Genomic DNA, 25,167 nt, shown 5'->3' with positions numbered 1-25,167 from the left:
TATTTCTCTATTTCCACCCTCCCAGCTGTAGACCCTTCTCCTGGGACAAGTTTTGCCTTCAGATGTGCACGACTACTTGACCCTGAAGTCAGTGAGAACAGAGGCGGAGAACAGAACATCATTCCCTAAGTTTAATGTGCTCAGTAGATCCCTGTTAGCTAGAACAATAGGGATGGGAGACATTGGAAAGGATTTGAATGTTTCGTTGCACTTGGCTCTGCTCCCAGGCATCCTCTTAGTCTCTGGGCCCAGAAGCCTGCTCTCTTTTCGCTCCCTATGCCTCTCTAGTTGTCAGTTGCGTGCTCTGTCTCTTTCGTGTAAAGCCTATCTTTTTCTTCCTATGCCTCTGTCTCTGTTCCTTGGCTGCTCTCCTCCAGGTTGCTAACTCTTTGTTCCTCATGACCGCGCATAGTCTCTCACTACCAATCCCAATTTCATTGTTTGCTGCTCACCTGGTTCATGTCTGCACGTGGACTTTCCAACCCTCAGGCTGAGGAGCAGGCCAGTTAATTTCCGACATGCTTAGTGCTTTCCTCAGATGATTTTCAGTGGGGCCATGCTGGGCGTTACTTACACGTTTTCATCCTCTGGAACCATCGCAGATGAAATTTTAAATGAGCAGCCCGTGGGACATTTAACTTTCTGAAAGGTTGGGCTCTGCTGGGAGTTAATTTCAAACTCATAAAATTTAAGTGGGATCAAAATGCATTCTGCTGAAGGGGAATGCCAAATGAAGGGCTTCTGTTCCATCCCGAGCCTAATTATAGCTGTTACATGACTCCCTGTTCCTGCACACTGGGACCCACTACTGAATCGCTGATGTGCTTTGGATTTGTATAGAACAAAGACACAGTAGCAGGCAAAGTAAATAAGCTCCTCTCCCAAGGCTGAAACTCTCCTTCTTTTTCTCTTCCTTTTATTCTGTCTGTCAAGAAAAAACTCAAATCCCAGCTCCAAAGACATGCACATAAAACAACTGGATTTATGCTGTTAGCACCATGGCTGTACAAGGGTGTTTTAAGTCTGATTCCAGCCCCTGTGAATAACGCTGCGTTTAGAGTAAACCACGCCTGACCTAGCTTTTCTTAAAACACCTACTCATGGATCAGAGTGGGCGAGATGTATGCAGAATTTATGCGATGGTGTTCTTGGTTTAGGGCATGATGTGGGATGCAGCAGTGCAATGGAGTGATTAAAAATCACATATAATGAAAAAGCAAACTATGAGAGAACTAAATAAAAGTTTAGTGATCCAGAAACCACTCGTGAACTGGTATATGCTTTTTGGCTTGTTTATGAATTTCATTATGTGGAGCTTGGATGTTGCCTGTCACATGGCTGTATTGAGACATTTCCACCAGTCTGTAACTTTTTTTCTTTTTACTTCCTGCTGTTGTTGGCCATTTGTTTGCGGTGGGTCTGAATTGAGGATAAGCAATAATGTTGAATGCAGCTTATGTCAGTAGACTTGAATTATGAAACATCGTTATAGAAATTCAGCACTGCATCTTTCATGTAAGGCTTAATAATATGATGCCAAAAGTACATGGGAGAACGTGTGGGTTTGGTGGTAGTGCTGTAACACAAGAGGTCTGGATTCAAAAGTACTCTGGGATCATCCGTTCCAAAGCCTGGAAGACCAAAGGCAGGTCATGGAGGAAGTTAAGCATTTGGGTTTAGGAGGGTGCAAAGGCTAATTAGAGCTTGATCCCAATCCTGTTGAAGTCGATTACAAAGCTCCTGTTGACATCAAATTGGGACTAATATCAGGCCCTTTCTACATGAATGTTTCATAACAGCTCATCATAACGGTTGCATAGGAAGGGACCCCTTCTACCCCTTTGGTTGGAAACTATTGCTGTCTATTATATGGGCTTGCCTAGAGAGAGGTAGTTTTGATTAAATGAGAAGAAGATTATCCCCTAGGAAATCGCTGGAACCCCTTAAGCACTAGTCTTCTAGGAAGACCCCTTCACCCAGTCCGTTTTAGCACCGATTATGTACTATGTTATGTTTGGTTTGTGTCTTTATTAGTTTATAAACAGTCCTGAGGACAGGGATCATATTTCCTTAATATATGTTGGAGGTGGCCCCGACCTGCAAATCTGAATCCAGATCAGACTCGGAACATTCCCAATTTGGAGATTTTTGGATTCAAGAAACTCAGCTGTATAGATTTGCCCAGTGCTGTGGCCCTCCAGTACATAATAATAGCAGTGGTTTTGGTACCACTCCACCATTGTTGCCAGTAAAAGAGAAATATTTGACTCTTCTATTCAAGTTTCTATGGTGCTGGAAACAAAGGTAATAAAATATGGACAGTCATTTGTCAGACTTTGATAAATCCCATGCGGATTACACCTGTTTGGGAGCACTGTCAGTATGTCTCTGTAGAGTGAAGGGGAACCCTATAAAACAGGCTAATTTGCAGCAGTGACTCCTAAAGAAAATCTGCCCCAGTGGCTTCTGATTGGGCTCTTGTTCCAAACTCCGTGTTCCACTGTGATACTCTTCCCAGGACACCCAGAATGATAAGCCAACATGTTACCATTTTACCTCCGCAAGGGAGAGCTGTGCTGAGGCATAAACTGTGTTGGCTCCCTGCCACACCAATCTGTGTACCTCACCAGCGAACTCCTCAAGACTCTGCCAGTATCAACTGTCCTTGCAAGTAACAATCAGTGAACCCCAATTTGAGTTCCACAGAGACTGCACTCTGCAATATCCAGTCCCTCTCACTGGACACTCAGTAGAAGTTACGTTCGCTTCCTCCAAAGAGACCATTCACACACCATCCTGACAGGTTAGCTGAGGACTCATTCTTTACCAGTGATTCTCAAACTTTTTTTATTGGTAACCCCGTTCACACAGTAACCCTCTGAACATGACCCCCTTTCTTATAGATTAAAAACGGGGGTGGGGGTTAATTTAACGGGGCTCAGGCTGTCAGCCCTGCACCTGGCAGAGCTGAGGCTGTCAGTCCCACCAGGCCCAGGGCTGACAGTTCGTGACCCCCAGTTTAAGAAACCCTGCTCTTTACTTTAATATAACAACACTGAAATGGTTTATAGTAAAACTAAGAAAAAAGTTTTACTGTTAAAGAGCAGAGATTTAAGTGATACTAAGTAAGAGGAAAAGAGACAATACAGTTACAAACAAAACAAAAATAACAATTTTTAATGCCTAAAATATAATTCTAGTAAGCTATGTCTTTTCCTGAACAGTGTTCTCACTTACATCAAGCTAACAGCATCTCCAGCCCTTCCTGGTAGGAGAAGCCAACGTTTACAGAATCAAAGGGTGCTGTCCCCTTTGTTCCCTAACTGATGGATAACTAACAGGGTTCACTTTCAAAAGTTTTCTGAACTATAAAATGGAAGAAATGTACTCTTTGAAAAGTAAACCCAGACCAAGTTTCTCTCCACTGCTGCTTGTTCTTTGGAGTGCCAGTGCCAACCCCCTTTTTCATCCTCTGGTTAACTTGCTTTCTTGATTGACTTGATTGCTTTGTTTTCCTTAGATCCAAATGTACAGTAAAACCTGCCAATTGTGACCACTCATGGGAGCAAAAGTGGTCACTTGTAAGAGATGGTCTCTCTCCAAAGGTTTGCACACCAGAGAGCAATGATGTTCCGTGACCTCTGCAAGTAGTCACTTGTGACAGGTGGTGTCTCAGGCAGGTTTTACTCTACTTCCATTGTCTCTGTCTCTGGCCTCACCTTGCTCAATTTACATCGGATACTCATGTAAACAGGAAAAACAACTTTGCTGTGTCTCTGACAAACTAGTCTATGACAAACTTGTTTATTTGTTCTACTTAGGTGCTTGTTTTGGTCTGAACACATTTGAGAAACATATTTCCAACACACATACATAATTCTTTACCTACTAACCGTACATACATCACCCAATAATATTAATGACCAGAAGAGGGTCATCAGCTTTCATAAGCCCTTCCTTGATACACTTCTATAGTATAATAATAATGTATGCAATCAACTGATTCAATTGTTCATTCTTTGGGTTTCTGATCCCCCTGTTCTATTCCTGGGGCATCTGGACCCTGCTTGTCATACCCACCTCTTCAGCATCCACTTGTTGCTTCTGGGAACAGTCACCAGAGAGGGGGAAGTAGACCAGGAGGGAAAGTAAAAGACTGAGAACTGAAGTATAGCAGAATCTGATGGGGAGCTGTGAGTAGAACACAGGGCATCGCCAGATCACTCAGCTCATCTGCTGCAAGATCCGGCCCTTGCTGGTTGTTGAGGGAGCTAAGGCCTGGTGTACTGCCTGAAAGGACTTCATGGAAAATGCTACAGATCAAAAGAGGAGACACTCTTACAAGGGGAGACAGGTTGGCTGGTCTCACTTTCCTCTGAAATGCATTCTCCCCAGACAGGAGAATGGAGAATGTGAGTAACTTGGCTGACATGGCTTAGAGTAGGTGTCTCCCTTACAGAGAGCCCCATTGGCTCCTGGAAAATCTCCAACCCATGCTGCTTTTTTTCACCTGACCTTTTGCTCCATCTCTAGAGTCCATTGTTTGCAGCATTGGGCCCTGTTGTCCACAAGCCGGCTAGAATTCTCTGTACTTCAGACCAAATCTTGCTTTCTAACCCATAATGTATGCTGAGTCTTTGGGCATGGGGATCCATTCAGTGGATGTGTATAAGGATGGTTGAATTATGGGATTGTGCATTATTAGTTTAGTTTAGTTACATTTTATTTCCAATTTTCTTTGTTAGTTTACATCAGCTGTTCAGGGTGAGCTTCCCAGCTTTTGTCATTTAGTGTCTACTTGTGCTTGTGTTACTGGGAGATTGTGAGCCAGTATTCTGCTAGTAAGATAAGTGAGTTACTCTGGATTTCGCTGCAAAGTTTCCTGTGGAGACAAGAACCTGCAATTGTGGTCTGAAGACTTTCCCTAAACATAGGCACCACACATGTGCCCAGAACTGACTCCAGAATGTCAGGTCTTCCAATGACGTCACAGGAGCCAGGGCTGGAGATGTCACAGCAGCAGAGTTGATATTTGATTAACATAGAGAAAGTATAGAGAGACCAGACAGGCTGCAAATAAATTAATTCATATATTACTGAATGTCCTTCACTGCCTGGATTCATCTGCAGTAAAGGATTTAAATCAATGCAGCTATGTCAATTTATACTGGCTCAGGACTGGGCCCATGGTATTTTCCTGTTTTTTTAAATCCAAGATGGAATTCTGGTCGGTCTTTTACAATGAGCCAAATGCTGCCCGCATATAAGTTGATAGCAAAAGCTCATTTATTTCCCAGAATTTGGACTGCTATGACTTTCAGGTAATAGCCTTGTTAACTGTAAAGAAAAAGCAGCAGAGGAACTGGTCTATTTTTTATTCCGTTAGGCTGATTTGGGAAACACAATGTGTGATTATGTTAATGTCTATGTCCAGCTTCTTTATGTTTATCTTGAGCAACATACGCTATGGTAGTTTTTTCATGCACTTTGGGGTACATCAAGCAAATTGTCTGACTTTTGCTAAACCTCAATGCAGTTCTTCAAGTTCCCCATTAAGCTTAAGTTGACCTCAGTTTATCTTTTTGTGACGACTTCGCCTCTTTTAAGCAAATGTTTGAAGTTAGCAATCTGTGAAAATGCCACAGTGTATGTAATATAGATCTGAAGAAGAGCTCTGTGTGGCTCGAATGCTTGTTTCTCTCAACAGCAGAAGTTAGTCCAATAACAAATATTACCTCACCCACCTTGTATTTCTAAAATGCCACAGTGTCATTTAAAAGAAGAAAAATACATGTAATGGATCCCAAAACTCTGGTTTAATAAAGCAGTTTGCACTGTTTACATAAAACACTTTGTGTCAACTCTTCCTTGTGGAAATTTCATAAACATAATATTGAAATGTGAAACGTTTCATTCACTGTTCTATAAGGTAATTCTTTGTTAAAATTAAAGTTTAATTAAACCCACAGAAAGCATTCCAACCATTGTGTATGTACATTGTTTTTTGACGTGTGCTTATTATAAACTAAGCCGGTGCTGCTGATTACAAAGAAATTGTGCCAGATTCTGACCTCAGTTACATTAGTGTAAATGTGGAGTAATTCCATTGATCTCACTGGATTTACAGTGGTGGTAGTGAGGTCAAAATCTACTCCGTTTTCTCTAAAGCATGCTGTTTGCATTTCAGAGGTAATTTGTAGATTAGAATTTGGCAAAAATTATAATATAATAAAAAATATATAATTTACACAGTTTTGACTTGAAAACTGGCCCAGTTCTCCAGCTGCACCAAAGGTCTGTGCAGTGCAGCTGGAGAGTGGGGGGGGAGAAAAGGTGGTCTTAAAACACCTTTATGCATCCTCAGTCCCTGGGACTGCTGCTGCTCAAGTACAGTTTTAGAGCAGCCATTCTACAACTGGGGCTTACTGGCATGCAAGTGCTTTGCTCACACCCTTAGCCATTCCTCTCCTGTTTTGGTGGTTGTGGTGGGATAAAGATCTTCTATGCCAATAGAATCCCTACTAGCTATTTAAGCAAGCTTTCCAGCCCCTTGCAGCACAGCAGGGCCAGGGTCTGACCCACTGTGTATAACACTAATATTTTTCATCTTATGTGCGCTGTACATAAGAAGCTCATTGTTGGCCAGATTATGCCCTTCTGTTTGATGAGTGCAGGTGAGTGGGTGCTTTCACACGTCTAAAATTTGTAGAGCAAAATTTTACATTAAAGCAATAATTATCCTGCCGTATGGCCACTTTTCATATTGCAGTTTGTAATGAACATTGCAGCAGGCTCACGTTTCATAAGGTCTCTCTCTTTTTTTTTTTTTGAATCATCACTTATGAATAAAATGTCCTAACGTGTGCAATTTAACAATTCACAGTCTTTGCTCTGAGAATTCTGTGAACACGGCTATTGAATTGCAATAATAATGTTTGGTATCATGGTATGCTAATTTTATGACTTGAGTTGTCAAAGAGAATTAGTACAGAATAGAAGAAAGTGGATCGTATGCAACTATATCTCCTTTGAGAGATCTCTGACGTAGTCCTCAGAATGCTGAATAAAGGGTTTTTTGGAAAGCATTTAGCTGCCTACAGTTCCATTAAAAACCTGCACTTCTCTCTTGGGGTTGTTTATCTGTCAGAGATACATGGAAAGAGAAAATTGGGTAAATTATTATCTTAACACCACTGATAGGTGTAGATCAGACTTTTGAGGTTCACCTATTTTAAACATGTTAACATGATCTAAAGACGTTTTTCTGCCCAGTGCAGATCAGACAAAAGTGTTTGATAGATTCGTTTACAAAATTTGAGTTGAGAGAAACTGTAAAATGTTTATATTTGATCTACATTGGCCAGGCAAACTGTGTTTGAAAAGTGTTAATATGTTGTTTTCAACCAGGTTCTAGGTTAGTACTAGGGCTGATTGAAAATTTTCTGTTAACTTTTTCAGTAGAAAATTGGATTTTAAACTAAACACAGTTATTCATGAAAAGTGCGTGCTTTTTATGGAAAAATTTGATTTTTCATTAAAAAAAAATGCAGTTTTCAGATTGGCCAAAAAGCAACAAAATTCAATTTGAAAATGCCATGTTTCCTCATGGAATTTGAAGTTTGGGTGCCTCCTGCCACCATTTTCCTCTGTGGGCCCAGTTCCCCATCTGGACTATATTTCCCGTCATGCACCATAACAGCTCAGCAGCAGGGGAGACCGTGGGGCATTATGGAGCTTGGCCCAGAGTAGAAAATGAGGCCAGGAGACAGCCAAACTTAAAATCCCACCAAGGTACCATGGCAGCATTTCCAAATCAAAATTTTTATTTTGAAATTTTCATTTGAAAGCTTGGGTTTTGGCCAAAAGTTTTGGCTTTTTGATTTTTGGCTGAAAAGTTGAAATTTTCTGCAGGGAAGAAAAATTTTCTGAACAACTCTAGTTAATACAGTTAAACAATGCAAATGGGACTTTTGAAGTTCATCCATTGCTATCTATATTCAAATTAGAATTCACCTATTCCTTACTTGGATAAATCTCCCATTGCCTTAAATGAAGATTTTCCTTAATTAAGAACGGGGAAAGGGGAGTCGTCCTCCTACTATGCCCCCCTGAATGTTGCTATAGCATTGTGCAGGGTCCGTAAAAGCTAGTGAGCCAGAGTAGCATTCCTCTGGTGCAGGCATTGTGTAAGAACGCCTATGCCATCTAATGCAGTATCTCTTGCAATCTCCAGTGCATGTTAGGCATGGGGCTGAGGGCAGGAGGGAGTGGGGCCGGGGGCCTTAGCATTCAGTACCATGAAAGACTCTGAGCAGCTCTTATTTGTGCAGTTCCTCAGACACAGCCTAGGTAGGGATGCAGTAATTTAGAGCATCTCTCTGAGCTGTCTAAATTGTGCTTGAGTCCATTTTGGCCCTGACAGCAGCTGGGAATAGGAGGGCACAAAAGATGCTTTAAAACTGCCATAGCCACTCCTCCCAAACACACATACTTCCCCGAGGCTGTAAGTTTTATGCACATAGCAGAAACTTTCACCCAAACTGAGTAAAACTGAATAAGCACCTTTAGGATTTGTCTCATCATTGCTATTACAGTCTTACTTCTTGCTAGAGAAAGAGTAACAATTGTTTTCTCTACTTTAGTGCTGCATAGATGTCATATGTGTAGAGGCGTGTAAAAATTGAGGAAAAATCAAACTACAAGTATTTTCAAACCTGTTCCATTTTCAATTTTGGGTAATGGTTTGTATTTGGTAAAAGTAGCTTCTTAGTTCATCATCCTGGGTTCACTCCCCCTCTACACAAAGGTCTTGATTCTGACTCAAGTTTTACTCACCCCTGACATGGGCAAACTATTAATGAAGTCAGTAGAGATTTGCATGAATAAGTATGGAGTAAGGACCTTAGTCAGAATTTGGTTTAAAGGTATTAAAAGAAGTAGTGGGCTCAGTCATTTGTATTTTTAGATAATTCCTTTAGGTCGGGGTGCCCAGCCTACAGCCCACTTACTGTACATGGCCCACCAAAGCATTTCATAAGGTCTGTGGCCTGCTTCAACATAATATATTACTGGCCGATTCATTAAGATTTTGTCATCGTGTTTACATCATTTTAGTTTTCACAAGTGTGTACATAGGTTGTTTCCACCTAAATACATATGAAACAAGCTGAACGTAAAATATAAATCAGTACAGGTGACTTATTAAAATATGTAGAATCTGTTTGCCCCACACAAGGTTGTGCTGATGTTCATGTGGCCCTTCTGTGTAATACAGTCGGGCACCAGTGCTTTAAGTGATGTGGGAATGTCAAATTAACCCTTTTCCTCCCTTGAGGGGCACCTTCTGTGCAGACTGTGGTTAGATGCACTATATAGGTATCAGATCCTTCAATGTTAAAAAGCTTATTGTTTTTCCTTTTCTGCTTTTATACAGCCAAATTATTTTTTCACGTTTAAATAAATATTTTCTGTGGAAAACTGTGGTTTGCTTAAATATTAGCATTTTGCAGTAAGACAAACAAACAAGTGAATAAACTAAGGCCACACTGAAGAAAGTGTTTTCTCATCCATGGCCAGCTGTGTGTCCTGTGTGATGCTTAAAGTGAAGTGCATCATGGCACATGTGCTGACCACTGCAGATGCCTCTTCAAACACACGACAGACAAAAAAACAGAAACAAACCCTAAACCAGTGACCATCTGCTTCAGCAAACAGGGTCAGACGGAAGAGCTGGCCAGGTAACTTGGCAGAGAGCATGGCAGCAGAGGATCACTCTCAAACAACCTGGGAAAACTAGCCCATCAGCATGTTGACTCAGGATGAGGCCTATTATTCTGTGGAAAGAGGAGCTCAAGTGTCAAGCTTTTGTTCATGGCCATGTGGCAGTAAAGCTGTGGAAATGTCTGCTCAGTCCTCTTTCTGGCTGGTTGGTAGGGTATCGTGTAAAGTTTCTGCTGCAAAGGAAGAGGATTGAGATTACCAGCAGGGACGGCTATGGCAGCCTAGAATAATAGGTGAGTGAAACTCTGCTTCCATGTCTGAAGATAAGGCGAGAAAGAGAGTGAAAACAGGTATAGTGTAACAAGAAGAGGTAAACGTTACAGCAGAAAAGAGGCAGGCTGTTGAGGAATGTGGTTATCTGTCCTACCATCCCCTATCCATCCTTCCTCCTTTGCTTCTTTTCAGTCATCATTCTTCTCCATCCACACCTTTGCTTCTCTCACCTTCCTTCCTTCCTTCTTACTCATCCATTCATGTTTCCTGTACCTTATCTTTTAATTCATCCATTTACTTTCCTCTCCTTGTTCCGTTTCCCCAGTCTACCTACTTCCCTTTTTCATGCCCCTGTCTTCATCCCATGTACGACTCCTTTATTAACTCTTCACTTCTGTCTGTCTCCCTGAGACATGCACTCCATTCCCCATGGTCCTAGCCTCCCATTGTCTGCACCTCCCCTTCTTCCGCCTGCTCTCAGTACCTTCTCCCTTCAATTTTGGCCACCTTATTCACCCATTCTATTTTTTCTCATTTCTCTACCTCATCTACCTTCTCCCTTTCCTTTGCTCCACTCTACCCACTCATCCATCCCTCCTCTTGCATGTTTTTCTCCTGTCATCATTCAACTCCTCCCAGCCTTTACCCTCATTAGTTAATTTCACTTCCCATCTCCCTCACCCGTCCCTACATTCTCCCTTCTCCCCTCCTCTGTCCCACTCTTACATGACAAGCCTTCACTCATTCTCCCTTCCCCCATTGTCTCAGTCCTTTCCTCTACCCCTGTTACCGACTCGTCCCTTCCTCAGCCACCTCCTCACTTCCTTCAACCTTTGTTTCCCCTCACCCACATTTGCTTTCCCTTCTTACTGTCATGTAGTCTTCCTTTTTCTTTCTTTTCTTCCATCTCTCTTTTCTGTTACCCCCACAATTGCTCTCAGTCTTTCTCCTTAGCCTTGTCTTCCATTTTCCTACCCTTTGATTTACTAGCCATTCCTTCATCTACACACATCCCAGTACGTAGATCAGTGGTTCTCAACCTTTTTCATACCATCACCTCATGTTACAACAGAAGAATTCTTTGCAACTCCTTCACATCTAGCCATAAAGAAGTGGAGGGTGATTGCAAACCCTGTTGGGGTGTGACACCCAAGCTGAGAACCTATGTCTTAGATCTCTCTGAGACTAATATTATTATGTGATCATCCAAAAAGATATGATGATCAGTCTTAAAATGGATAATGGATTAAACCATCAGACACTTCATGCTGTTACAGTATTTTTACCTTGTTATCAAGTTACTTTGCTTGTGTATGTTACCTATTCCCAGGAGGAAACAGTTCTATAAACTAAAATTCCCCACAAGGCCCACGGCATTTTATAATGCTGCTGCAGACCAATAAACACCCTTTCGCAGATGTAGAATTCAGTACAGATAGAATCCAGATGAGAGTAGTCTCTTCCAGTATCAGAGTTTTCCATCATTTCAGCCTAAATGTAGGCAGAGTGCAGTTGGGAGTTATTTTTTGTAACTATAAATCTTATCACCACACAGTGCTTTTAGTTTTGTTTGCTTTATAATAAGACAGGGCCATTGCCATTAAACTCTGCTTTAAGGAGATTGCATTAACAGTATATCTGATTTAAGTGTGGAGGAACTCATTTCAGTGTCACCCCAGCAATATCTTCATGCTGAACTTAATACTAAGGGACGGTAGATAAGCATAGCAGCTTGAGTCTGTGTACTTCACTAATACAGAGGTAAGAGTGGAAAATAGAAATTTAGGAGTGTAATTTCAGCCTCCGTTTTACAATTTACCAATATCTCCCCCTTTTTCCTGAATGAAAGTGAAAGCAATCTAGGTAATAATTCTTCCCCATGATTTTGCATTAGAGTGAATACAAATTTGCCAATTTGTGCTACCAAGGCTGTGCAAAACAGGCCCAACCCATCATTTTACTGCACCCCTCTTAGTCATGTACACCATTTGTGTAGTGCAGAGGTACTCAGACTGGGGGAGGGCCCTTCTGGTGTGGCACGGAATGTATTCAGGGTGGGGGGAGAAGCTTTACGGGGGGGGAAAAAACCTTACTGCGCACATTTTACCCACAGCAATGAATAACTAGCAAAGCTGATACCTCCAGACGTATCAGGTCCTCTAGTGCTGAGCATTTGTCTCTAGAGGGAGCTGTGCATTTTGACGGATTTCTGTTAAGCTTGCATTATACAAAGTCCTTGCCATCTGTACGTTAATCCGTTTGCTTCAATGCAATGAGCACACTTAATTGTAAGCATGGATCACAGTCGCAGTTTTGCTTTTGCTCTTGTTACAATGGGTGGTTGGCTTATTCGTGCAACAGAAAAAAAAGAAGCCAGAATTGATTCAAGTGAAGCGCTGCCACAACGGGAGGGGTAAGGGCATAAACTACTACAGACACAAAGAAGGGGGGGCACGATCAAATAAGTTTTGAGAACCACTGGTGTAGTGTATGCAGAGTGGATTTAAACGTTACCAAATCAGAGTGACTGTGGTTTATATCCACTTTGCACTCTCTGCGCACTGGTGTGCATGTCTGTGCAAAGTGCAGGCTATTGACTGGTCAGGTCCACAGTTTGGTTTTGTGACCCAACGCAGTGAGTGGTTTCATAGTGATTAAATACAGAGAGTGTTTACCCAGCTCTAACATTTGAGGGGGAGGGGGAGGGGGATGTGCGGGTGGCTACTTCTCAGCCTGACGGTTGTAAAAGGAAAAAAATGTCTAATTGAGAAAAAAAAAAACTGAAGCATACCATCGCTTTTGGGAGGCAATATGAGCACTGTGTTTACTGATAATTTGTGGATTAGGAACTGTTGTATCCTAGATTGATTATCAGCATGCACTCAGCTACCGAAGAGTCTGAGATTGAAGTAGTGAAGGGGCTCTTCTCTAGCTGTTCAAAAGACCTAGTGACAGCAAGTCAGCTTATTCACTGTGGGTGAAATCTACTTCTGTAGTTTTCAGCCTTGTCTTCACTGGGGAATAAAAGGTGCATTATTAACTCATGTTAGCTAACTTGAGGTAAAATCTTAGTGATTACAAGGCAGTTTGTAGTTTTCAGACAGGTTATTGGTTCAAGTTGTGAGAGCTCTGGTGGTGAGTAGGAGAGATGATAATCCCCCCCACCTTCCCCACTCCCAGCCCATGGCAAAAGTATGGGACTGTATTAAGGACTCCCTGTAGCAGATAGACTGGGTAGAAGCTGAAAGCCCTTCCACACCATGGCTATCCCTTTTGATGGTCTAAACTGCTGCTGGAATGGACAGTGTGAACAATTTTTAAAGGAAAACAGGACCTTGCACTGCGCCCCTGTAATGAACTAATAGCCGATGGAGGGTGTAGAGCCAGCTGTGTGCAGGGAAGAGGGATGGATGCTCGGCACTGTGGGCTAGAGCCAACTGTGTGCTGGGGGAGGGGTCAGGAGCCAGCTTTGTACAGGGAGGGGGAGAGGTGCTGTGGTTGCTGCTGAGAGGTTAAGCCAAGCCGAAACCTGCGTGAGAAGGGGAGAAGCTGGTGGTGAGTCTCGCAGCATTCAGCCTCTTTCCTGTGCCCTGGGGAGGAGTCAGGTGTCTCCTGGCAGAAATCTGATGACCCCGCCCACTCTCTCCTTAGTGATTCCTGAGTGAAGAGCCATTTCATGAAAAACCATGGCAATTTCTGGAAAACACTAGCCCTGCTCATGAACAAGTCAAATAGGACTCTGAGGTAATGCTGCTTCCTGTCTTGCCTTGTGCTGGTAGCTGTTTTTTCATCCGAGTGTTTCTTTCTCTGGGGCGCTGACACATCTGGATGAGGATGTTTGCCATGACAGCTGAGAAAAGGATTGAAGGCTGGTTGTCATCCATGTACTAATGACATTGGAGCCCAAGGACAATACACATGAAGTCTCTGCAGGATAATGAGCAATTGCTCATCACTATTCTGGGATCTTTTGGAAAGAATGATTGTGGCCAGTTTAGAACTCCTTTGTAACCCCCTACCAGGTCGTATTATGTGGTTTGGGAGCATTTTGAGGACAGCAATTTTGAAAACTTGCTGTTAGATTCAGAAGGATGAACAGATCAATATGATCTCTGTCCACAGCCATGAGGAAGTCATCCACTAGTGCTGCCAAAGCTATGTGCCCTGAATTTCACTAGCACTGATGAGTTAGGGTGCAACTCATGTGCCTCAAGGCATCTAACTAGAGCACCAAAATCTGTTCAGGACAGTGAGGTGGCCCTGGCTTTTTTTTCTAGGTTTGTTATCCTATGGAACCAAGAAACTGTTTCTATACAGCTGATTTCTTTTTAATTTTTTTTAATCAGTGAAGAGACATATGTAGAGATTTCACAACTGGTGGGACTTGTGTTAAAAGATTCCAATAATGTGAATTGTTGCAAGGATGAATGGCCTATTTAAAAAGCAATGGAAAATTATTTTTCTCTTTTTCATTCATGTGATATATGCAAGAGTTTGTCTGAGGAAAAAGAAATCTTTAGTATTAGAAAGACACATAAGATTTAATGGGCTCCTCTTTATAGCAAGTGAGGAATACATCAGATGAAACCTAAATGAATTTTCCTTTATCTTCTCATCCTTTTCTAAGTACATTTATCTTCAAAAGAGGAGGAAGAAGAAAGATGAATTTCAGAGAATTAATTCCGAGTTTTCAGTTCCCATCTGTGATAAAACTGCTAAAAATTCAAATAATTTAACTTTAGGACTCATCTGGACACCCTTATCTTAGGGAGGAGCACAAGGTTCACTAATAATTCACGAACCAGGCTTGGTACCTGCAGGTCTATTTGGAATTTAATATTTGAAAGCTTTCACCAAATATTTCAGAAGAATGAACTTTGGGTTATGGGTTGTTTTGTGAATTGTTTACAAACTGTTGATTTCAGTTGTTCCCTATTCATTATTTGCGGTGTGTCATTGATCATGTAATAATGTTTCTGCTCCCGGATTAGTTAAAAGAAATGTCCTAACAAATACTGAATAGCACACTTCCAGCAGAAGTTTGGGCAACTTTCAGGTTAGGCAGACTTTTCATGAATTCCTACTGGTAACTGAATATTCATGAAGAATGAACAGTGTGATACTATGAATACAATAATGCATATATATACCAATATATGTCTAAAACCTTGTGTCACTGATATGAAACTTAGATGTGCACATTAGAATATATATTCATGAGTTTGAAATTAAAACAGTAAAAGCTAAAGAGTTGGAGGCTTGGCTTTGGGGACTGCAACATTGTTCCCCTCCAGCCTCACTGAGCTTAAGTGGAAAAGATATTGTCTTGTCCTAAAACCTTCTCAAAGGATTTATGAGGCTGGCGATGACAAGGACAGTCCTTGGTAGCACAGCTCAAGGGAGCCCTGCTTCTGGAGTCTAAGGAGGGGACCACCAAGGACTAGAGCTAGTGTGGAGGTACAGGTTTCTGCATACTAATGGCTCTGGCCTCCTGTTGATATACCATGATTTCCACAGATCCCTAGGTAACTCATGTTTTGGAGTGGGTCCTGTAACCTATTCTGGGGAGTTGGGAGGCAAGTCTTGCACCCCTGATGGAATGATAGGGAAGGAATTCTGAGTGGAGGGTACTTTGGAGACTTATTTCTCATAAACCCACACTGTGAGGTGGTCACTGTGGCATACCATGATGAGATGCTCCTGAAATTTGGAGTTTGTTTAAAACAAATGACCTTACATATTTGATGCCACTCATACCGCAGCAAAGAAGAATAAATGTTTCTCCAAAGCCTCAAATGTTTGTGAGACCAGTTGAAGGGTAATTCACTTTCCCTCAGATCATGGGAGATTTGTCTGCAATTCAAAGTTATATACTCCAATTATTGATATGAACTTCTGCAGAATTCTGATGAGTGCCAAATAATAAGGCAACATGAATAATTGTTTTCATCTGTATGTAGAGAATATCTTGATGGGATTACAAAGTATTGTCAGGTCTCTCAAGATCGCTTACTGCCAACTGTTGTGTTGTTCCTTTGCTCTTAAACAGCACAGTCCTTTGGCCCAGTGCCTACCTAATCATCGTTTAATGCTTAGAAAGATGCAATCTTACATTTGAGGCAGTCTTTTCAGGCAATAAAAAATACCAACCGATTTACATGTGGTTGGAATAATTGGAAAAATAGAAAAGCAGAAGAAAATGATGTGCAAACAGTATTGTGCTTTATGAAGCTGAAAAAATACCATATACCTAATCGAATTACAACAAAGATTTAGGAAGCTTAAAGACGTTTATACAGCAAAGCACATGGTCTGTCAGTTTCACATACTGTAGAGTGATTATAGTTTCCACCTTCTTGTCCTGCTCTCTTGCCGGGCAAATATGCACAATACTGTGCAAGTGGAAAGAAACAGATCATCTAAAATTAAAAACAAGTTGACGAAATCTTCTGCCAGTAAATAGTTTTAAGATGGTAAAAAATGATTTTTAATGCACTAAAAAAATAAGTCTGGTGTACTGATGTCAGTCTCATGAAGAAATACAGGGGTTGATCCTGCAACCTTTTATGGAAATAGTTGCATTGAAACCAATGAGATAGTGGGGGAAATTTTCAAAGGCCAGATGGCAGCTAGGTGCCTAATTCACATTGGCGTATGCTAATATTCATTGTGACATGAACAACAATTTAGAGATTCAAGGTTTAGTATGTTGGCTTTTCTAAAAATCACATTGGGCTGAAACTTGAGATACAGTAGAACTTCAGAGTTATGAACACCAGAGTTATGAGCTGACCAGTCAGTCACTTGGAACCGGAAATACACAATCAGGCAGCAGCAGAGACCCCCCCCCCCCAAAAAAAAGTACAGTATTGTGTTAAAATGTAAACTACTAAAAAAAAAAAAGAGAGAGCAGCATTTTTCTCCTGTATAGTAAAGTTTCAAAGCTGTATTAAGTCCATGTTCAGTTGTAAACTTTTGAAAAAAACCATAAAATTTGTTCTGAGTTATGAACATTTCAGAGTTACAAACAACCTCCATTCCCGAGGTGTTTAACTCTGAGGATCTATTGTATAAGTTGTCACATAAGCAAATCCCAGTGTTAAATAGTTGAAAATTACTCCTAATCGGGGCTAGCAGAGGAGTCTGTGACTGGCACTTCTGCCCAAAGCCAATTCTTGGCTGAAGTTTCAGCCCTTTGGGCTACTTGCAGGCTGCTCTAATCTGGAATAGGAGTCCACAGGGGCTGTAGCAGGGTCAAGGGAGTGCAAAACTGATTATATATTCTGTGCAGATTAGCTACACTCCAGGCTCTAGCCCAGTGAGAGTCAAGAGTGCTGTGCACCTTTCAGAATCAGGTCCAGTGGTATTTCAAAATATATGAAAATAAACCTCAGGGAGGATAAATTAACAAAATGGTTTGTTAAGCTAAACGTCATTTCATATCATAAAGGAAGCAGGCTGAGAGAACGACTGGAGATATGATTTAGTTACAGTAAAAAGGAAAGATGATCTAATCAGTGAAAGGCTTTCTTTTTAATGGAAAGTACTCTGGAATAATATGCCCATTGCATCAGAACGTATCAAACCAAGCTTAATCAGCTGCAGATTACTGCACAATAGCTCAATCACACTTAGAATGTTGGTCAAGATGAAAAAAGGTGGAGGAATTATTCAGTGGAATTACAGGAAGGATTCAGTAGTTCATTTGACTATAAAAATGTTCAGTGTGTGGAACATTTTGGTTTAAGAATTGGGTTGCTTAGAGGAGTATTGAAACATAAGGTCTCGGTTTCCCCCAACGTATTGTGACAAAGTTCCTGCGCTACCTTGGTGGGTCTTTCACTTATTGGCGGATTTGCTCACCTTGGAGCTTCACGGCAGCCCTCAGCTTGGCCGTTTTTCTGAATTCACAGTCCAGGTCGACGACTCCTGTGTCTGACCAGGAGTTGGGAGGATTTGGGGGGAACCCGGGGCCGCCCTCTACTCTGGGTTCCAGCCCAGGGCCCTGTGGAATGCAGCTGTCTAGAGTGCCTCCTGGAACAGCTGTGCGACAGCTACAACTCCTGGGCTACTTCCCCATGGCCTCCTCCCAACACCTTCTTTATCCTCACCATAGGACCTTCCTCCTGGTGTCTGATAATGCTTGTACACCTCAGTCCTCCAACACTCCGCGTTCTCACTCTCAGCTCCTAGTGCCTCTTGCTCCCAGCTCCTCACATGCACACCACAAACTGAAGGGAGTTCCTTTTTAAAACCCAGGTGCCCTGATTAGCCTGCCTTAATTGATTGTAGCAGCTTCTTGATTGGCTGCAGGTGTTCTAATCAGCCTGTCTTAATTGTCTCCAGAAGGTTCTTGATTGTTCTGGAACCTTCCCTGTTACCTGACCAGGGAAGAGGGACCTACTTAACCTGGGGCTAATATATCTGCCTTCTGTTACTCTCCTGTAGCCATCTGGCCCGGCCCTGTCACACCTGCCACTTATTCATTATTTCAGTGGGTGGCCCTGATTCTTTAGTTATGTGAAGGAGTAAATAATGCTTTCTTATTTACTTTCTCAACACCAGTCATGATTTTATAGACCTCTATTATATTCCCTCTTAGTTGTCTCTTTTCCAAGCTGAAAAGTCCCAATCTTTCTAATCTCTCCTAATATGGAAGTTGTTCCATACCCTTAATATTTTTTGTTGCCCTTTGTATCTTTATTCTAAACCATCTTTTTTTTTTAAACGGGGTGACCAGAACTGCATGTGGTATTCAAGATGTGGGTGTACCATTGATTTATATAGTGGCATTATGATGGTTACTGTCTTATTTTCTATCCCTTTCCTAATATTTTTTTTGACTGCAGCTGTACATTGAGCGGATGTTTTCCCACTAGAACTTTCTCTTGTGCTCTACAGTGATCCAGCTATCAATGTATTTGAATAATTACAGAGATTTGAATAATTTTCATTCATACAATGCTCAAAGGGTTTGCTTTTGATTTGGAGTGCCGTGCCCAGTGTGTGCAAAATGACAAGTCGCTGCTACCCTAACAGTGTGGTGTGAAATCCCGCCTCCTCTTAGCTTTATTTCTAGGGGGTTCTGTTTTTTAGCTGCTTTGGCAGTTCGTTTAAACAGACAAAAAACTTTATTTCCTCATCACTAAACTTGTTTCACAGTCTAATGTGAACTTCTCTGAAAGGAATCCAGACATATATTGTATATGTAGTCAAAATAATACTTAAATGCAAGAGAGATGGTGCAGAGAATTACTGCTAGAAGCAGTATCATTTCATCTTTATGAAAATATAATAGAGGCAAAAAACCAAGACACCGATGGGAGCTCTTTTGATTATGTATTTATTATTTTGTATTGCTGTTGTGCTGTGGGGTATTGGTGGCTGCCAGCAAGTGTGTTTGACCTATAGGCAGTCAGAGACCTCACTGAAGCTGATCGGTGTGTTAGCCACCATTCATTCACGCTAACTGAGAGAGCAATTAAATATTCCTTTGTTTAGTGATTGCTGAAACAATAGTAGCCACCCCAACTCTAAGTCCAGCACGGAAGGCCTGACAAGAACTAACTCAGATTTCCCAGGGACTGATTGGTGGAGCTGTATGTGTCTGTGTATATCAGTATCAGAAAGGGAGGAGAAAGCCAGTGATGCGTGGCCCTGAGAAGGAGCAGAGACAGAGCTCCTTGGGGTACAGGATGGGCTGGAAAGCAGGCTTGGATTTCTGGGCACGGAAACTGCCTGCTGCTGTTTGTTTCTACTGTGTTCAGGGAAGCAGAACTTCGTGGATACTCTTTGTCAATAAACAACATTGTACCAAAGAAATAAGTAACTTGTATTCTGAATTTCTCGCCCTAAAGGAAGCAACCTCGCAAGGCCCCAAATATTCGCTAAGTACTCAAGTCAAGGGGCATCATTATGATAGGACCCAGAGGCCCTAAGTTCATGATCCCATTGTGTTAGGCACTGTACAGAAACATAGTAAAAGACAGTTCCTGTCCCAAAGAGTTTACAATCTAAATAGACTAGAAAGATAAAAGAAGTATTTGTTATCCTCATTTTATAGATGGGGAGCTGAGACACTGATGTGTTAAGTGACTTGCCCAGGGTCTCACAGGAAATGTTTGGCAGATCTTCTGAGTCCTGGTCCAGCACCTTAACCATAAGACCATCATTTCTATCTTTCCTTTTACTCCACAGATGCTTCTGTATTTGTACATTGGTTAGGACAATGGGCCCTGATTACCATTGGGAACTCTGAGCACTGCCACATATAAATAATAATAATGAGAACGAGTACATTTCAGCTGTACATTTTCATTCCACGTATTGCATTGTCGCATGCACTCATCTTTGAGCCAAAGCTGCAGTAATTATTGGTTAAAAAAGGAATAATCTTTTAATTAGGAAATGATTCTTTTCTGTTGTGATCACTATTCTTGCTTTGTTTTGCTGAGCTAGGAGGAGAAATTGCAGAACCTTTTGAGCAGAGAAAGAAAGGTGTTGTCAGAGCAAAGAGAGAGCTGTACATGTGGGGGAAGCATAATAGTTAATTTTTTTCTGTCCTCCTCCCCTTCCTCTTTGAAACACTGGTTTAAAAAATAAAAGTTCATGGGGAAATAATTGAGTTTTCTTTCCAGACATATTTTTAAAATATGAAGTTTACATAGTGTAACGACTACCTCGTTCATTACTGCAATAACATAATACTTGCTTATGCAAGCAATTGTGAATATAGCCCTTTATATGATGTTTTATGTGCTAACACTTCATTTTATGGCACGTTAATTAATATTCAATGGCAAATGAGGTTTTGGTGATAATACCTTGCGTTTAACTGTTGCACACACTTCCTCTCTAAGTGTTTTATGCTTCTGTTTACATTCCTACCTTTTCGTCTGTCTTGTCTATTTAGAGTTTGACTACGCAGACAAGTTTTATCGGCTACAGTGATGTAATTATACCACTCCAGATATAGTTGTGCCTGTCTGCCTTAATTGTTCCGAGAAAGTCCCTGATTGTTCTGGAACCTTCCCTGTTACCTTATCCAGGAAAAAGGGACCTACTTAGCCTGGGGCTAATATATCTGCCCTCTATTACTCTCCTTTAGCCATCTGGCCCGACCCTGTCATGGTATGTTGTGTTATAACGTAAAGATGTGGATTTTACTGCATTTAGTAATGTTAAATTTTGGGGGCTTCGCTTACACCACTGTAAATCTGGAGTAACGCCAGTGAAATAAATGGAGTTGCACTGAGGTGAGAGCATAATCTGGCTCTAAAGATTTGTCCGCACAGCGCCAGCAGCACAGGTCAGAGGAATGTGATTTGTAAAGTGCACTAATGTGCTGCACTTCAACTGCCCTGCGTAGACCATGCTGGCGTGCTCTAAAAGATGCCCACTTTGCATTAACATAGTACAGTTTGAAATGTGCCTACATCAATGTGAACTAGGTATCTTTTACACTAGGTCTACAGTGGATCCTAGGGGTGTGATTCTACTGATCATGTATGCATATTCACGCTTGCTCATCAAGCTAGCATGGGTATAAAGAGCAGTGTAGTTACAGTATCCTGGGTAGTGTCAGCAGAGGCACGGGTTCGCCATGCCAAGTACATATGCACCAGTTTCAGGTGGGTTTGTACTTGGCATGGCTCAGCCGTGCCTCTGCTGTCCATGCCTGTGCTACCTTGGCTACAGTGTTATACTCACGGTAGCTTGACAGGAGCTAGTGGGAGCATGTGTACACGATCAGGAGAATCACACTCAGAGCTTGTGTGTAGATGTAGTCAGAGTGTAGATGTAGTCACAGAGAGTGCCAGCAGAGTCTACATGGGGTTGTTAGAGGGCAGCACATTAGAGTGCTCTAAGAACATCACCCTTCTAGTGCACTTTGCTGATACTGTGTAGACAAGCCCTAGGTCTCACAAAAAGTCCTTGAAAGGCTTAGTACTGTATGTCTACAGTGCAAAGGTTCCTATTATCTTTTTAAAAATATGTGGATCAAATCTGCGAATAGTCAGGACCTTGATAGATATTTTTATACATATAAAATATCTTAATGTCTCTGGTATTCTTGGATTAATAATTACTGAACTATTAAATGATTCTGGCTATACCTGAAACTGCTAAAACCAAAATCCTGTTTAGATTCTATTGAAGTTTTGCCTAACTAATCAGATTTAGGACTATCGTGATTTTAGTGGGTATTACCATGGAGTGCATGTGTCTCCATGAGTGTATGTGCTTATTCAAAGGCTTGCTATGCTAGCCAAAGTTCCCAGTCATTCTGCTTGCAGGGTGCTGAGTGAGACACAATACATCTGTCTGACTGGAAGAGCAAATGTGGGAGCTGCAATTGCTATATCGTTTAAAGGTGTAGCATAGTCCTAGTGTACAGGGGAAGGATGGTTCAGGGGTTAGGGCAGTAATCTTGTACTTGGGAGATCTGGGTTCATGTTTCTTTTCCATTACAGACTTCCTGTCTGACCTTGGGTGAATTGCTTAGCCTCTGGGTTTCTCATCTCTAAAAAGGGGATCATAGTGCATCCCTGCTTCACAGGGGTGTTGTGAGAATAAACACATAAAAGATTGTGTAGTGCTCAGATACTACAATAGTAGGGACTTGTGATGGGGTGGACTAAGCCCAGAGGCCTCAGTGTCCTGCCACACCCGTCCCAGGAAAGGAACAGAAGAAGAGTCCTCCAAGCAGCCTAAAGTGGCTGTAGGGAGCAGTCAGTCAGGGCTCAGGAAGGTCAGATAAAAGGAGATGCAGAAACACAGTTGGCTCATTGCTGGAGCCAGAGGAGTGCAGGTGGTGCAACTGGCTGGCCAAAGGGAACTGCAGCACCACCGACAGCTCAGTGCGGGTAGGGACTGGGGAAGGGAGGAAGAGCTCCTGGTTGGCTGCTGGGCCTGAACTTAGATGAGCCCTGAGGTAAGGTTGAAGCTTTGCCGAAGGCCGGGACTGCAGGGAAGTGGCCCAGGGAACTGAAAGTAGTGTAGTTAAAGGAACATGGCAGCATGTGGTTGCTATTCTTAGGGTCCCTGGGCTGGGACTTGGAGTAGGCCACTGGAGAACTGGTCTACAATCAGACAGCAGTAAACCCCCAGAAGGGGAACTGAACTACTTAGTAGCCCAGCTGGAGAGCTGGGGCATGAATGGACCAAGAAAGCGAAACCAGGAGGAAGCCCTGGGGGTGTGGCCCAATACCAGGGCCGGGACTATGTAAAGACCGCAGAAGCACGCAAGCAGAAGGGGTGCTTGCAAGAGGTGGGTGCCATGCCATTACAGGACCATATAAGTATCTAAGGTTCACCCCCTTGAAGTGGCAGCAGCACCAGTGTCACTAGGATTCCCACCAGTTGTTCTCAAGGAGCACATACTCTGGCTTGTGCTAACCCTTGTACAGAAGCAGGAAGCCTCCCATGCCTCCCTCCCGTCTTTATGCGTCAGGAAGCTAGAATCTTGCCTGTAGCATGTGTAATAAAATGCTGGAACAACCGAAATGATTAGGGGGCTGGATCACATGACTTATGAGGAGAGGCTGAGGGAACTGGGATTATTTAGTCTGCAGAAGAGAAGAATGAGGGGGGATTTGATAGCTGCTTTCAACTTCCTGAAAGGGGGTTTCAAAGAGGATGGATCTAGACAGTTCTCAGATGACAGAACAAGGAGTAATGGTCTCAAGTTGCAATGGGGGAGGTTTAGGTTGGATGTTAGGAAAAAGTTTTTCACTAGGAGGCTGGTGAAGCACTGGAATGGGTTACCTAGGGAGGAGGTGGAATCTCCTTCCTTAGAGGTTTTTAAGGTCAGGCTTGACAAAGCCCTGGCTGGGATGATTTAGTTGGGGATCGGTCCTGCTTTGAGCAGGGGGTTGGACTAGATGACCTTCTGAGGTCCCTTCCAACTCTGATATTCTATGATTCTGTGATTTGAAAAATACTGTTTCTTTTGTTTATCATTTTTACAGTGCATATATTTGTAATAAAAAATATAAAGTGAGCACCGTGCACTTTGTATTCTGTGTTGTAATTGAAGTCAATATTGAAAATGTAGGAAAACATCCACAAATATTTAATGCATTTCAATTGGTATTCTATTGTTACAAGTATGATTAATCAAGATTAATTTTTTTAATTGCCATTAATTTTTTTGAGTTAATTGCGTGACTTAACTGTGATTGAGAGCCATACATTATTACAGTAGGTGTAGAACAAAAATACTTATGTATTCATTGGAGCAGGAACTTGAATCCGACTCTCCCACACACCACGTGAGTATGCTAACCTACTGGGCTATGGAGCCAGTTTCACTTTCTCTGGTCCAGTTAATATTTATTCATGTGTTTATGCAAATTGAAACAGCTTGAACGGAGCGACAGACACCCACCCCAGAATACCCTATAGCCAGTGGATAGGGCACTTATCTGGACTCAAGTCCCTGCTCTGAATCAGAGCTCAGATCCTGGATGAGTGCTCTAATCACTAGAGTATAAGGGGGCACTGATGCCTCCCCTTTTCTGGCTTCAGTACCTAACCCCAGGAGAGGGTCCCTGACTGTGAATTCCGAGTTTAGGGAGCTGTCTCCCAGCAGCCCAGAGTTAGGTGTCTAACTCTCTTTGAGGGGTGGGGCTCAGGCCCCATCTCCCTCCCTGGCATTTCTTACTGGCTAGCCTAGGCAGCTCCCCATTCATCATGCTGGCTTCTATGAATCCCGTTGTTAGGTACCTACCTCTACCCTGGCATTGTATAGGGAGCCTGGATGCCTAACTTGTTGGCTGTGAGTTTCACTAGGAAGAAGCTGAGCCTAAGTCCTCTCTTTTGGATCTAGCCCTGTGTGTGATAAAGAGTGAATTGAATGCTTTGGCCCCAGGAACATAAGGCACGGGAGAAGCCTGAAAGCATTGCATTGCTCTAGTATTCCAGGGAACTAGCAGAAAATGTCTGTTTAAATATATATCCCTTTCTACAGAGAGAGACTTACTTTTACAGTTCACAGGGGAGAATTCATTTTTGTCTAGCCATGTTGGCAACCAAATTAAATTAATCAGACATTTAAGATAACAAATAGGGGGAAAAGTACTGATATTTCTTAATGTTTGTGCAAGGCTTTGATGAGGTAATGAGTTAAGTGCTGAGAATGATGATACTTAAGGAAAAAAATCATCCAAGGTT

At 42.1% G+C, this 25,167-nt stretch overlaps 1 protein-coding gene across 3 annotated transcripts in view; it reads left to right on the top strand.

Annotated features, from left to right (window-relative positions):
• GALNT18 (polypeptide N-acetylgalactosaminyltransferase 18) overlaps window positions 1-25,167 on the top strand; it is a 386,803-nt gene that overhangs the window by 182,447 nt on the left and 179,189 nt on the right. The gene's annotated exons all lie outside the window — the stretch shown is intronic.

Source organism: Natator depressus, chromosome 6, assembly GCF_965152275.1.
Source record: "Natator depressus isolate rNatDep1 chromosome 6, rNatDep2.hap1, whole genome shotgun sequence".
NCBI classification, from domain to species: Eukaryota; Metazoa; Chordata; order Testudines; family Cheloniidae; genus Natator; species Natator depressus.
Note: the sequence above shows the minus strand (reverse complement) of the source record. Positions and strands in the feature narration are given on the sequence as shown.